We start from the raw sequence: 14130 nt of genomic DNA, 5'->3' as shown, positions 1-14130 counted from the left end.
GGCGGGCCCCGCTGCCCGGCTGTCAGCCTGCTGCTCGGAGCGCTGCTCTGCGGAGGTAAGCGGGAGGGCACTTGTCGCCGGGCGCTGGAAGGGACGGGGGGGCGGCTGGCGCTCTGCGGGGCGCGGAGCGGAGTCACCAGTTGATCGCGTACGGACGGCGCGGGGCTGCTTTGCGGCCGCTCGGGCGGTGACTTGAACTCCTTCCTCAGCAGGCGTCTTGTTTTCCACCGTAGCGGCGTGTGAACTAAATCACTCCTTCTTCCCTCTTCCCTCCTTGCCTTTTCTCTTCCTTTAAATCCTGCCTCTGTCTCTCTTTGCTGTCTTAAAATTTCGCTTCCCCTCCCGCTCCCATTTTTTCTCTCTTGTTTATTTGAACGGTAGGAAATTTTGAAAGCTTGTATTTGACTGAAATGAGAAACAGGGAAAGTTTCCTTTCTTTCTGCCTCACAGATGATAATATTTACAAATACATCTTAAATTACTGCGTTGTGTTAAAAGGGATTTTCTCAGTGGGAGAGGGTGTCCCAGTCCGGCTTGGATCAGAATATGGGGAGCAGTGAAAGCTTTAAAAGGCTCCGGGTGTCAATGACAGTGTTTAGGAATAGTGTCCTCTACATTATATTGGAGTTGTGCGGTGGTAGCTCTAGAGGCTGGATAGGAGCCCTGTTACCTGGACTGGACAAGATTCTTGTTATCTTGATTAAAGGGACAGCTGAGGAACCGGGTTTGTCCTAGCAGAGAGGTCATTTATATGATCTGCTCTTTTTTCTCATCGCTGAACTTCTGTCATCAGAGAGTCCCTTTGACAAAGGCAAATCTTCTCTGAAGTCATTCAAGGATGTAAATCGTGCATGATCCAAACAGGGATTTCTGTGCAGAATAGTAAGCAACTGCCATGGCTCAACACTCCTTGTTCTCTTGCTCAGTTCATGATAATTTTGGGTATTTTCTAAAAACATACCATTCTCCCCCTTTGGGGGATGTGTTGTGTGTGTGGAAACTTGGTAAGCTCTCTGCAATTCCGGCTGTTGTTGCCATCCTTAGGAATAAAAAAAAATATTTGCCTTCTGTTCTGTTGGTATTAGTGGTGCTGTTTGACTGACATGAGAAGATTACTAATAAAAGACTCTTCACTGTTTAGTTTGGTCCAGTCCTGCCAACCTCTCACCCCAGTGTAGTCGATGGTAGAGGCAGTTGTGAGATACAAAAGTATCTCAAGAGTGAAGCAAGGATGGAATCAGCAGCAATTCATGATGGGACTTTCCCCACCCCAGTTGGTAGGGAAAACCAAGTACTGAGAGAAAATTGCATGACCTCTTAATGCTGGTCATTTTAATATAGTACATTAAAATTAATGGTCATCCCAGTGAATCGACATGCTCTGAAAGTGCTGATGTGAAGAATCTAAAATACAGGTTTCTGTTTTGATTGCTGCAGCCTGGAGGTGAGAATTATATTAGCTTCGTGCTCGCCTTCAGAGACTGCATGAGATTAAAAGTTGTGAAGAGGATCTGACATTTTTCTGGGGCAGCGTGTCTCTTCTGCTGTGCAGCTTTGACAGTCACAAATGCATCTTCTCCAATAAGCATTTGAATTAGATATAATATATTGAGTTAGGCACCAATATATAGGCGTTTTCTATCTGAAAGTATTTTTGTAAGAGAAATACATAGGTTATGCTTCCTAAGGGTAGGAGAAAGTGCTACAGTGAGAGGTTATAAACAACCCAACCTCGTTAAGCCGTTTCTCTCTGCTGGAACCTGGGTCAGCGTTGACTCAGCCATGCTGTAGAGTGGTGCCACTGCTAGCAGCAGCTGCTGGGGGCTGCTAGGCTGTGCTCTTTGAGAATAAAAGAGAAAATATTACTTTCCTTCAGGGAAGAAAAGCGGAGCTTCTGAGCAGGGAATTTGCCTCTCAGCATTGCTGGGCACAGTATGATTTAGAAAAGAGCCGGTTAATTAAACTTATTAAATAAGGTGTTTGTATGGTTTCCTTGTGAGGCCTTAACAAGCATTTCATTTGCACTCCCCTTGGGTATTTGCACTCTTTTTGTTGGCGTGTTAGGATAGCAATTGTTCTTGAGAGCTAAAGTCCAACTAAATGAAAGTCACTTTATAGCTTGCAAGCAAAAACGTTTGTAAATGTGCTGAGAAACTTACTATTATAGACAAGTTGTCATTTGCGATTTAAAGAGCTATATTTACTTCTCCGAACTCATTAGCATCTCCTATCAGGCCTGAATTTCTAAGAAAATTCTCCTGAAATGTTGCCTTAGGCTTCAGTGTGCCATTATGCTGTGGTTATTATCTGGCCAATAATGTTAATTCATTCAATCTCAAGAAAGAAGCTTGGCATTTAATTTAAGCCATGCCTCTAGTCAGACCAGGATGTGTAAAAAGTCAGTGTGCAAAAGTGCTCTTGCATTTAGGTACAAGCACATGTTTTACATACCAGTTATTGAATCCCTGTTCCCTAGGTGGAGAGTATGTATGTGAAATCATATTTACATAAGTAAATCCCAAGTGTATATATATTCCTTTCAGGAAATGACCTCTTTTCAGCAAAGTGCTAATGCATGTGCTTAAGCCTCTTTACAGCCAATATGAGGTATTTGCGAGCTTGAAGTAAGAATTTTTTAATTGTTTTCTTGAATCAGAGCGTAAGCACAAACAGAAAATTTACTTTATTGTGTAATGCATAGATAACTGGGAATCCTCAGTTTCCTATGAGCTGTGAACTAAGAACAAGAATAACAGAAACTGGAAGTACAGCATCTATTAAGTCCTGAAAAGTTGAAGGATGCACAGCTAAAGGATTGATTCATTTGCAGGAGAAGTACGTATCTGCAAGAAAGTGGTGAACTTGAGCAGATGTTAAAGGTACAGGGAGTTACCAGAATTTTAGGTACCTAAGTAGTGTTTGAATACGAATGCAAGCACAGTTGTGCATCCATAGGTTGGCGTAGCACCTGCTTTGGTTCTGCTGCTCTTTATACCACAGTCGTGCGGTATGTCCTTGGTTTAGTTATGCTGATGTGGAAACTGATTGAAGCTCTTTATGATGAATATTGTTTAATCCTGATTTTAAATTGTTGAAGCAGTGAGGTTTTTTTATATCTTATCTTGAAGGTTCAGTAGCCTGGCATACCCTAGTGTTATGGAAAACTTCCTAAATTTTCTTCTTGGTAATTTTATTGCCTTAGTGCTAGCTAAGAACACAGCAGGGACTTACATTATGTTAAATTATAACTGCATGAAGTTTTGTAAGTGTCTAATCTCTCTTTTGGATATAACACTTTCAAAATGGAGATAGTGCTATTAATATTCCAATTTACTTTGTTTTCATATTTGGTAGTAGATCTTAAAGTTTATTAGACATCGTACTTACCTAGTAAAATACCCAGCAGTTGTATTGTAAATGTCTGTTCAAGCATGCTTCTAAATCCATGACTGTGTGATATAAAATGTCATACCTGTAATTGTTTTTCTAATGCATAAATATGTGTCTGACTCTTGAATTGGGGAACTTAGTATTTGTATGAAATGAAGGAATAAACAGCCGCACCATTATGTTTTCTCAAATGACATAATATTTAATTAGTAAGTATTGACAAACTGTTCATTGAGATGAAAGGATGGGGGTTTATTGAGAATTGAGATTTAGTTCTGTGGTTGGTTGGTTGGTTTTTTTTTAAACTCTACTGACAAAGCAGTAGTTCATCACCACTGGAAAGGTAGCTTGTAAGGAATAGCTAGAAACTCTGAATAACAGCAAATTTTCTACAAATGTTGGTGTACAAACTTTCCTGGGTAGAGTTTTAAAGGTAGTGCCCCTCTGCAGTAAATCTCTCTGAGCTGGTGATCGTAACTGTGGTTAGGGTCATGCCTATTTAAGGCAGTTAGTCAAGAGACAAATAAGTAATTGAAAGTTTGAAATCTTCAGAGTATGATCGTGGCATTGAAGTGGTGTCTGAGATTTGTTGTGCTGAACCCAATTTTCTTTAAGGCGTTGGTAAACTCTTCGATTTACTAATATGCTGAATGCAAGTTAGTGCTGCTGCACTGAGATTTTGGCAGTAGTTCACATCTGGCAGGCTCCACTGGATGTGTCCTGGCTATTTTGAGAGAGACAGAAAAGCAGATTATGATAAAAGATGCAAAAGTAAAAAGGTAACAAGTTGAGAGAACTTAAATGTTGAGAAGCTAAACTGAGAATGCAAGGGAAAGCAAACACATCCATCAGCTCGAATGAGACATTTGCTGAATACTAGGTAGATTTGATACCAAAGAGGAAAGTGGATTTAGTGAAAGGAGAGCTGTGAGGCAGGAATCAGACCTTGCCTTTACTGTCAAGAATACTACTATGTTGCTGTTTTCATCGTTCATTTCCTTCTTTCTCTCCCAGCCTCTCACCCATGTGATTGTCATTTTGTTGGTGAAAGACTTGATTCTGGTTTGGCCACTTTGTCCAGTGAGATCTTTTAGTTTGCTTACTCTCTACACACTACACTGATACAAATACAGGTAACATCTTGTGATGCTATAAAGTGTTAACTTAAGGTGTTTGACTGAAATTTGAGTGCTGTGTCCTTCATAGTGATAAGCAGTAACTTTCTGGCCAGAAAACTTGCTTTTGTCTAGTTCAAACTCTTGTCCTGACTTGCTTTTACAGGCCTCAGTCCTTTATATTTTATTCAGTCTTCCTTACAGACTCAGTACCCTAGCAAAACAGTTTCACAGTGTTCAGCTCTTCAAGCAGTTGTACTGTTTTGTGTTCTGTGGACTGGCTCAGGCTCTAGTGACAGATGTGACCCCTTTGAAACGGGGACGGACAAATGGCGCATTGAAAGTTCATAGCTTCTGCAGTCTCCTCACTTAGAGGTATCTGGTAAAAGCCTGCGGATGCATCTAGCTTTGGAAATAATTTCAGTCCAGTAGTGCCTGTGTCTGTTTTAGTTAGCAAATGGAAATACTCTCTCTTTATCTATTCGTTCACATTTTTTTGGGTCAATACACAGCCTCAGGTCACCATTTTTCGTTTCAACTGTGTCTAGTGAAATGACCCAGTGAGTCTACTATTTTCTTTGCTATTCTAAAGCATATTAATCTGTTGAGCTTGAATTCCATAAACAGTGTCATCCCCATCAGTAAAATTACAGGCATCTTTGCAGCACTGGTCAATTAGGTGAACTTTTCTTTAGGGAAGTACATTTTGACGAAGTGGTTCTTTGCCACTACACTTAAGAAATGTGCTAATGTCTTACTGTTGCATCGCTGACAACTTGGGTCAGTAACTTTGTGCTCAGACACAACCTTTTCCAGCACTTCTTTTGCTTGAATAACACAGATCATGCTAATCGCAGTTCCACTGTCATTATCAAAAGTGTTCTCTTACAACTGTGCAGTTTTAGCAGCTTGACAGATGTAAACAGCTACACAAGTCTCCTTAAGTGGACACTTATATACCACAGTAAGAATTTAATCTGATTTTTGCCATCCTCTAGTGTTACAAGTGTCATGTGTGAGGTCAAACACCTTTTTTGTTAATTGTTTCTTCTCACATAATATTTTCCATGTTCTTCTACAGTTTTCATAAAGTTTCTATCATTCTGTAGAAGGACAGCATGAAAATATTTAATGTTTCAATCCTAAATACATTAATGTTTGTTGCTACCAGCATTTCTGTGTTTGGTGGTTTTGATTGTATGTTCTTTTAAGATCAGGAAACACAAACCTGCTGTGAAGGGAGACTCTAAGTGAATTGCCCTTTTCAATACTATGAAGCAAACACTAAGCCCCAAAAGAGTGGTTTGGAAGTTGACATTTATATGAAAACTTTGAAGTTAAATAAGAATGTAAGCGGGGAAGCTTGCTTAATTATGAAAAAAGACCTTGAAAAAAGTTTCTGCTTTTGGATGGGAAAAAAGACTTATGGTCTCCAGTGCACATCTAAAAGTCAGCTTCTCTGTGCATGAAGAGTAAATCTCAGGTAAATTAAAAGGTAAGCTGGTATCCCATGATACTGGTGCAACAGAGGGGTTGGGTTGGTCTGCTAGATTCTGCTCATTAACTGCAACATGCAATCATAGAGTGTAGGTGTTGAAATATATCTGCCAATACGTCTACTATTGTATTACTTAGGTAATTGTATTTTTCTGCTTGATAATATTTTTCAACTGAGCAGTTCTTCATTTGAAAATATTTTTGAAACTGATATAGTTTACAAAACAATTTGCTTTTAAAATTGTGCTTGCATCTAAAATTTGCTTAGATAATATTTTTGATGTTAACTATTTCACATAAAATTATCAGTTTGACTTCTAGTAAATGTATTCAAATAAAAATTAATAGCACAGATACTCTAAGGAGCACATCATTAGTATTTTTCTGTAATAGTGTTTTGATACTACAAAAAGGAATCATCTCTCTATAACTGCTATGAAAAAATTTGTCATTCCAAATGACTTTTGAAAAGCATTTTAACTTTATGTAACAAATTAAGTCTTTTTCTTCTGATTGAGAATGAAAGTAAGCTTCAAACTGTTAGTTTTCGTCCTTGAGAAATTCCATTTTCCAACCAGTTGTATTGCCTGAGGGTGCAGTTTCTTACCAGCTTGAGCCAATGTAAATTGATGCTGCCAGGTTTCTGCCCTCTCCCAAACTGAGCAACCCTCTTTTTGTGCCAACTCTGGCATGCCTCTAATTCCTCTGTAAGCTGCTTCAGGGAGATAAAGCACATTTTTTTTTTTTTTTTTTTTTTTTCCTAATAAAGGGTATGTTTGTATCACCTTCGGATCAACTTACTGCTTGTATAAGCAAAAAAGAGGATGGGCCCAGTGCGGGAGGGACAGCTTAAACAAGTATGGTACTGCAGCCTAGCACTTGCAGTGGTATGGCTTTAATTTGTTCGTGGGACACTAGTTAAAAAAAAAAAAAAATGATTGTTATGGGAGTTGCTTATGTTATGTATCCAGTGCAGGATATTAAACACTGAGAGGTTAGAGAACATGAGAGGCACTTGGTAAACGATGCAGCTTTGATTTCTATATTGGGTGTGTTTTCTCATTTTGCTGATTCTGTATCATTTTCAACAAACAAAAGTGAGGCTTACGTTAATGTATTATCTTTTCCTCATGCAGGTAGAATGCACTTTTTGATGCTTAAGATAAAACTATTTTCCTGAATTCAAACCAAACCACGCCATTACCCCCCACTCCCAACAAAAAAAAAAAAGCCCCAAACCCCAACTTTTTTGCATTGTTGTAAACAGGACTGGTAGCACTGCTTCTTATTAGAATTGCCATTAAAAGAGTTTGGGTTTAGTTTCTTATAAATTCTCCAACCATTAACTGTTTCAGCTAAAATATTCCATGCCAAGCATCTGCCTGGGATTGAATACATCTTTTTCTTTTCCAGAACTTCAGCCAAGAGTTCAGTGGTTTACAAGAACAGAGCTAGTGGAGGTGGGGTAAACTGTATTTTCCTTTGTTTAAAAATAGATGCTAGAGTATGTTTGGGGTTTTTTTGCCAGAGCTTGGGATACAGAATGCATTCCTATAGTAGTGATGTGTTGTATATAGAGGAGAGAGAGAGTTGGCCAGGTGGGGTGCAGGTCTCCTGTAATGTCTCCTGCTCCAATGCCCAGTGTAACCTAGAGCCTTCCTGTTGCCGTCAGTGTGTATGGAGTCAAGCCCAACTGTTTTCTGATTTAATTAATGATTTTAATTCTTGTTGTCTGCAGCTGAATCACTCAGTCACTGTACAGTGCCATTAGATTTGTTGAAACTCGTGTTGAAACCTAACTGACCGGTGGCCTGTATTTACTGGGCTGTTAGAACATGTTTGTTACATACACTTATGGCAGTGTTTGCTCAGTTGGTGGTGTGTATGTGCTGGTGGAGAAAGTAATTATGCCTCATGCATCTTTATTCTTTTAAACCTGATTCATTTTTGCATGACGATGTGGTGCTTTTTTCTTTATAAATTCATATCTCTGTAGAAGGAGCCAGAATGTTTGTTTCTGCTCTGTAGGACCAAATGACCTATCACTCTGCTGGCATGAAATATAGAGTGGCAAATACAATAAATAACTACTGTGGAGAAGGTAATATAGTATTGACTTCTCAGTACCTGTTAATTTTCACTGATTGGAACATCAGGGAAGAGGGAGATTGAATTTGGCTGCCCCTTAGTGAGGGTGGATGTCTGCTTGTGAATAGTATTAGCCTGAAAACTCTTGAGATTTTTTCAGTTTTGCATCAGATTTATGTAAAAACTTGTAGAGGAACAATTTGTAAATATTACACTTTTGTCATCCTTCCTAGTAACTTTAGGTTACCATTCCTCACAATTCTGAGTTTTTAATGATGAGTTTGATGTAGGATTTCTTTATCTGCTTTGCTCTTCAGGTGGGTACTCTGAAACTTGATGTGTTTCACAGCTCCAGGTGTGCGGTATCGAACTGTTTAGATGGAAAAGATGCTTCTCTGTGTGTAGCTGTAATTTGGGATTTGGACTTAAGTCATACAAAGTATGGGTAGCACAACTAGAAAAGGCTCCACATTTTCCGGAGACAGCATCTGTGCTATAAAATGCTTGTTCAGTGAATTTCTATGTGACATACTTTGACACTAATAGGCAAAGGGAGTTGCACACACCTAACGTAGGTGTAAAGCCTGTGCCTCTTGGAAAAGCTGATGTGACATTACATGAGTTTGTGATTGTTCTTGACTGGGTCTCTTGTGTCTTTCCTGGAATGTCTTTATTGTGTATCTTTAAATCTTAGTCTTTTAGATGACAAAAGTTACTATAAAAAAAAAAAGGGCTTTTATTTGGCAGAGCAGCTAATCATTGTATTTTCTATAAGTGTTTAAAAAGACAGTCTTTTATGAGATTTGCTATTGAGCTCATACTGTTTTAAATGCCTTTGTGCTTCTGTTGTTCATAATCATCTCATTGACAATTTCAGAAGGAAATCTATTAAAAGAATTTGGAAATAGGGAGCTCTCTTCCCATGTATTTGTGTTTAGCATGCCCTTTTGTCATTTCATCTTGGTGAGAAATGGAATTTTTTTAAGGGGAAGAGCAAGAAATTGTAAGTAGGGCTCCCTGTTTTCTTTAATTCTCTCTCCAGCTGTATGTGCAAATGCGAATGTTAGGTAACCTCTCATTTAGTTTGTTCATCTGTAAAATGGGAATGACTATAGCACTTGATTACCTTTTTGTTATTATAATGTGGGTAGAACAATATTTTCTTCTTTGGAGTAAAATTGCAAGTTCTTTTTACAACAATGTCTGCAACTCATTAGATAGTAATGTGAATTATTACAGTTTCATTTTTACCCAGGAAAAAACTCCACTCTGACACAAGATGAACTTCTCATGATGATGCTCAGCAATTCACTGGAGGTGCTCGTTAGTCATATTTTCATACTGATTCCATAAACTAATGTGGTGTCCTTTGGAATGTCAGCAAACTAATAGAAGGAATTTTTCCAATTGTGTGTGACATAATGGAATTAGTATATTCTCTTTTTTCCTTTGGAGTGTCACAAGCAGTCTGGAGATGAAAGGAGGGTGCTGACTGGTCTTGAAAGACAAATGCTGGTCTGGAGGCACCTATAGTGCAATGTCCATCTGGAAGGTCTTACTTTATTAGATTATACGTTTATTCAAAGAACCATAGGTTCATGGTGTTGCCTTGGCTATTTCATGGATTAAAGCTGGATATCACTGTATTTCAGGCTTAAAGCTTCACAAGTCCTCAAAGCTTCAGGCTTCCATTGAACTTTAGTCTTGGCTTTGAAAATTCATTTAGAATTAAATTAGCTGTAGTGATGAAACTGTGGCACTTTAATAGGAAGCATCAGATGACATTTAAACATGATCATGTAGTGCAGTAATGTCAGAACTGGTGTGAGGTAGAAGTCCTGCCTTTAGGCGATATTATTCAGGAAAGTCACAAAATGCAAATAGTTTATTTGACGAGTACTTACATTGATTTGGTTTTGTTTTATTTGGGGAGAGGAAAAGGATCCATTTTTGTCAGTAGCATGTATGTGTAAAGTTGGACTTGAATCTACAGTTCCGCGTGGTTGTAAAATTTTGGATCCTGATCTAGATCCTGAAATGGATCTCTCAACTTTGTGTATTGAATCAAACTGACAGTGCTCCAAACCCACTTAAACGTTAGGAATGTTTTGACTTTTTTTGTACTTTGTGGCTCTTGCACCTTCTCTTTATTTACCATTTAATAAGAGGATGTCAAATGGAAGCCTTGGGTTGTCAGTGCTTATTAGTTTCTCTTGACTTTTTGTAGTTCATTATTTTATGACTGTGGACTTTTCTGAAATTAAAGATTAGATTTTAGGGCTAGAACCTGTACATGAATAACTGCCAAGACACTGACATGAACTGTGAGCTGATCATATTCTAGCTTTTCTGTAATGAAACAAATTATGCTCCGTGGGCATTCTCTCGTGCCCTACATATTGCAAGTGAAATCCTGGTTCTACTTATTTCAGTAGGAGTCTTGCTATACATCAAGATTTCAACCCACATATATGTTGCTCTGTGTATATATGTACAACAATTCATGGTTGCTTGGTAAAGTGTCTTCAGTCTACCTCGTTTTGCCATGCAGTTTCCCTTCCCGTGAAGGGAAACAGGTTCGATGAAGAGGACATTTGTAGTGCTATTCACAGACAAAGAATAGTTTCGTGTGAATTCTTCTTTAACAGCATTTATATATTCCTTTGCTGAACATGGGAGCTAGTTCAAGATGCCAGCTATAATTTGGCACTGCTAGACTCTGTCAGAGTTGAAGTGATTTTTTGGAAATATCTCTTTTCCTTCTAATTAGTCTGTTTATAAGTGATAGGTGCATTTCACATAGTTCAGTTTCAGCATCCTTCACTGGAGGATGTTTAAAACGATTCATCCGAGTCCAAGTGTTCAAATAATTTAAAGTACATTTAATCCACATTATTTGGCTGTTACAAGTAAAAGCATTTTAAAATTTATTTATCCTTGGCTACTTATTTCTTTGTGAAAACGAACATAATATGTAACCAGAAATTTCAGTTATTTCGCCTCATGTCTTTGTGCTATATGTGGTTTTTGGTAGAGGGGCAGGGGACTACAGCAGTGGCCCCTGTGAGAAGCTTCTTGAAGCTCCCCTGGCTCCAAGTCAGACCCGCCTCTGTGCCAAGACTGAGCCAGTTAGCGACGGCTTAGCGCCTCTGGGGTAATGTACTTAAGAAGGGGAATCTGGGAGGAGGAGTTGGAGTTGTGAGGAGGACAGCTGTGTGAACACTGAGGTCAGTGGAAGAAAGGAGGAGGAAGGGAGGGAGGTGCCCTGGTGCAGCCCATGGGGAGAGGGCAGGCTGTGTGCCTGCAGCCCGTGGAGGTCACTGGTGGAGCAGATGCCGACCTGCAGCCTGGGGAGGACCCCGCGCTGGAGCAGGTGACACTGCACAAGGGAGACCAGGGCTCTGTGGGAAGAAGCCCCTGCTGTTGTAGCTCATGCTGGGAGGACTGCAGCATGCAGGAGGGACACGTGCTGGAGCATCTTGGGAAGGGCTCCTGTCAGAAAGTTTGTGGAGGACTGTCTCCCGTGAGGGACACCACACTGGAGCAGAGGAAGAATGTGAGGAGTCTCCCATCTCCCCCCCTCCCCAAGGAGGAAGAAGAAGCAGCAGGACTGACCACATCTCCTCATTCCTTTCCCCCTGTGCCCCTGGCAGGGAGGAGGTAGGTGTCAGGAACAAATCAGGGCCCAGAAGAAGGAAGGGGTGGGCAGGAGGTGTTTTTAAGATGTGGTAATGCTTCTCACTGTCCCACTCTGTTAAGTGCTGGAGGTGTTAGTGTCTGAAATAAATTTATGGGTTTTTTTCTTCCCCCTAATGAGTCAGTCTTTTGCCTGTGACCATAATGGGTGACTCATCCCTCTCCTTATCTCAATTCCTGAGCCTTTTGCTTTATTTTCTCCTTCCCAGCCCTGAGAGGGAAGGGGCAGGTGAGCAGCTGCTTGGTGCTTAGTTGCCCTTTGAGCTCAAACCATTCCAATCTTTCAGTAGCCCTGTACAGTTTCTGGGGGCAGAGAGGCAGGCTTAGGTGTTTCAGTGGAAGTTTTGTCCAAAGTTTTATCAGCATAACAGCTGTTCATTTCATCTGTGGCTCTGTTGGATAATAGTTCATGTAGGGTTTTCTGTCCTCATCTAACGCTGACTACTCCTGAATGTTAGTATTCTTTCTGCCTGGTATAGCTGAGTGATATGGAAGGGGTGGAGGGTGGAAAGCAAGGACGATATTTTCATTGGTAGACTATAGAGTTTGGGTGTTTTAGTTCTTACTGGTGGTTGGGGTTGTGTCAATGTCATTGCTGTAGTTACCGGTGATCTACTTAGTGGTCTTTGGTGTTCAGGAGTGTGATTCATCTGGCCAAATGTAGATGTCTGCTTTAGAGTGAGGTGGTTTGCTCTCGGGGTTTTGGCTGGAAGTGTTGTCTCTATCTCTTTGACCATGAGCCACAACTTACCTATACATAGATGTTGATATTATTGTTAAGTGTAGGGAAGATTAATGCACTTCATATAGACTTACTTTACAAAGAGTACATGGGCCTGTAGGTTCTGTTAAGTGGTCAGCACTTTTTGGAAATCCATCCTATTTGCACAGATTCAAATTCTAACTTAAGTATATAAATTAAGATCCTAAATTACTCTGTGTTCCTATGATCACAGAAAAGTAAGAAATGCTTCCTGTGAGAGATTCAGGTTGATGTGATGTTCTGACTCCAAAATGGCCTTTATTTTTCCACAAGTAAGATCCATGTTTAGATGCCTCAGTTATGTAGAATGAATCTGGGCATATATGACTTAAGTTGGACACACACAACAGAAAATCTCCCAAACTTGAAAAATAATGAAACACACCAGTTAGTATTTCTGTGCATTAAATGTTAAAGGATGTAACTGGAAAGCTCCCTTTTCTCACCTGTGCTCTGTTATGTGGATTTGGTTTTCCAAAGTTGTTACTCTAATATATGTCATCCAACCTTCCACCTTCTTAGAAAACAAGTTGTGGATTGCCAGCCTATGATTTTGTGCATTTCTAATAATCTTTGAAGAAATATCCTTAGGTTTATGTTGAAATTTAAATTCTATACTATGGCACAAAAGAAAATAGCACTCCATGTAAGTACAGGGTGAATATGACACCCCCACCCCCTTACCTTGTAATTTTGAATTTGTCTCGCCACATTTTAGATTTTAGCTCCTCTTAACTGAAAATGAAATCAAACAGTGTGAGCTTTTGGGAAACTGTTTTGAAGAAACAGAAAATGCAAACCACATGGTATACTTACAATGTGAAGACTTAGTGAAGAAATCCTTCTTCATTGAAAAAATGAACTCTGGTGGGTTTACTAAGCAACATTTCAAAGCAGTCTGAGATGAAAGGTCTGTGGTCTAATTCATTGCACATGTGATATTTCCTAATGGGTCGGTGTTATATTAAAAAAGAAGTCAGGGAGGTGCCATAAAATTGAAGTGTGTTTTTTTTTTTTTTTTTTGTCTGAATTGGTAGTTTAAATAAATGAGTTTAATCACATTTTTCTATCTAAAATGTGGCAGATATCTGTATATTAGAAAATCACATCTAGATGAACTGTTCAACACCTTTCACTATAAATACCCTTTTAAAATGGGACTTACTCAAGCTGTAACAGTTTTAGCATGGAGTTTTCCATGCTGAATATTTTCTAACTGACTTGGGAAGGTTTCTGTGAAGTGGTTCAGTTGTTTGAGAACAAAGCCAGCTAGAAATCCTGAGTTCTAGCCAGCTAGAATAATTTCCATGAGCAGCACTAGTTGGGTTAAATCCTGTGATTTTTCACTGTTAGAGGCAAAGATAGATGGTGTTTTCCTTAATCTCTCTTTCTGAAGTGATGATGTATGAATGCTAGCATTCATTTTTACTGAGTAAAATTCATGACTGCAGATAACTCTTGCGAACATGTCCCTGCATTAAAAAAGGCACATAAAGGAGATAAAAATATTTTTGAAGCTGTATAGCTTTTCGTCTAATTCCATGAAAAAAATCTATTCAAAGTTGCCAGACTTTTAAGTCT

The 14130-nt window shown here is 39.3% G+C and overlaps 1 protein-coding gene across 2 annotated transcripts in view; it reads left to right on the top strand.

Moving 5' to 3' along the window:
* Positions 1-14130, top strand: part of TMEM132C (transmembrane protein 132C) — a 765633-nt gene that overhangs the window by 544641 nt on the left and 206862 nt on the right. Inside the window, exon 1 of one of the 2 annotated variants that reach the window (XM_026859692.1) lies at positions 7-55. The exons of the other annotated variant lie outside the window; for it this stretch is intronic. The gene's annotated coding sequence lies outside the window, so the exon portion shown is untranslated. Of the gene's footprint in view, positions 1-6; positions 56-14130 lie in introns of those variants that run through there. 2 annotated transcript variants of the gene reach the window in all.

This window comes from Athene cunicularia, assembly GCF_003259725.1.
Source record: "Athene cunicularia isolate RWA chromosome 15 unlocalized genomic scaffold, athCun1 chr15_part1, whole genome shotgun sequence".
In the NCBI taxonomy this organism is placed as follows: domain Eukaryota; kingdom Metazoa; phylum Chordata; class Aves; order Strigiformes; family Strigidae; genus Athene; species Athene cunicularia.
The sequence above is the reverse complement of the archived record's forward strand: the minus strand, read 5'-3'. Positions and strand labels throughout refer to the sequence as shown.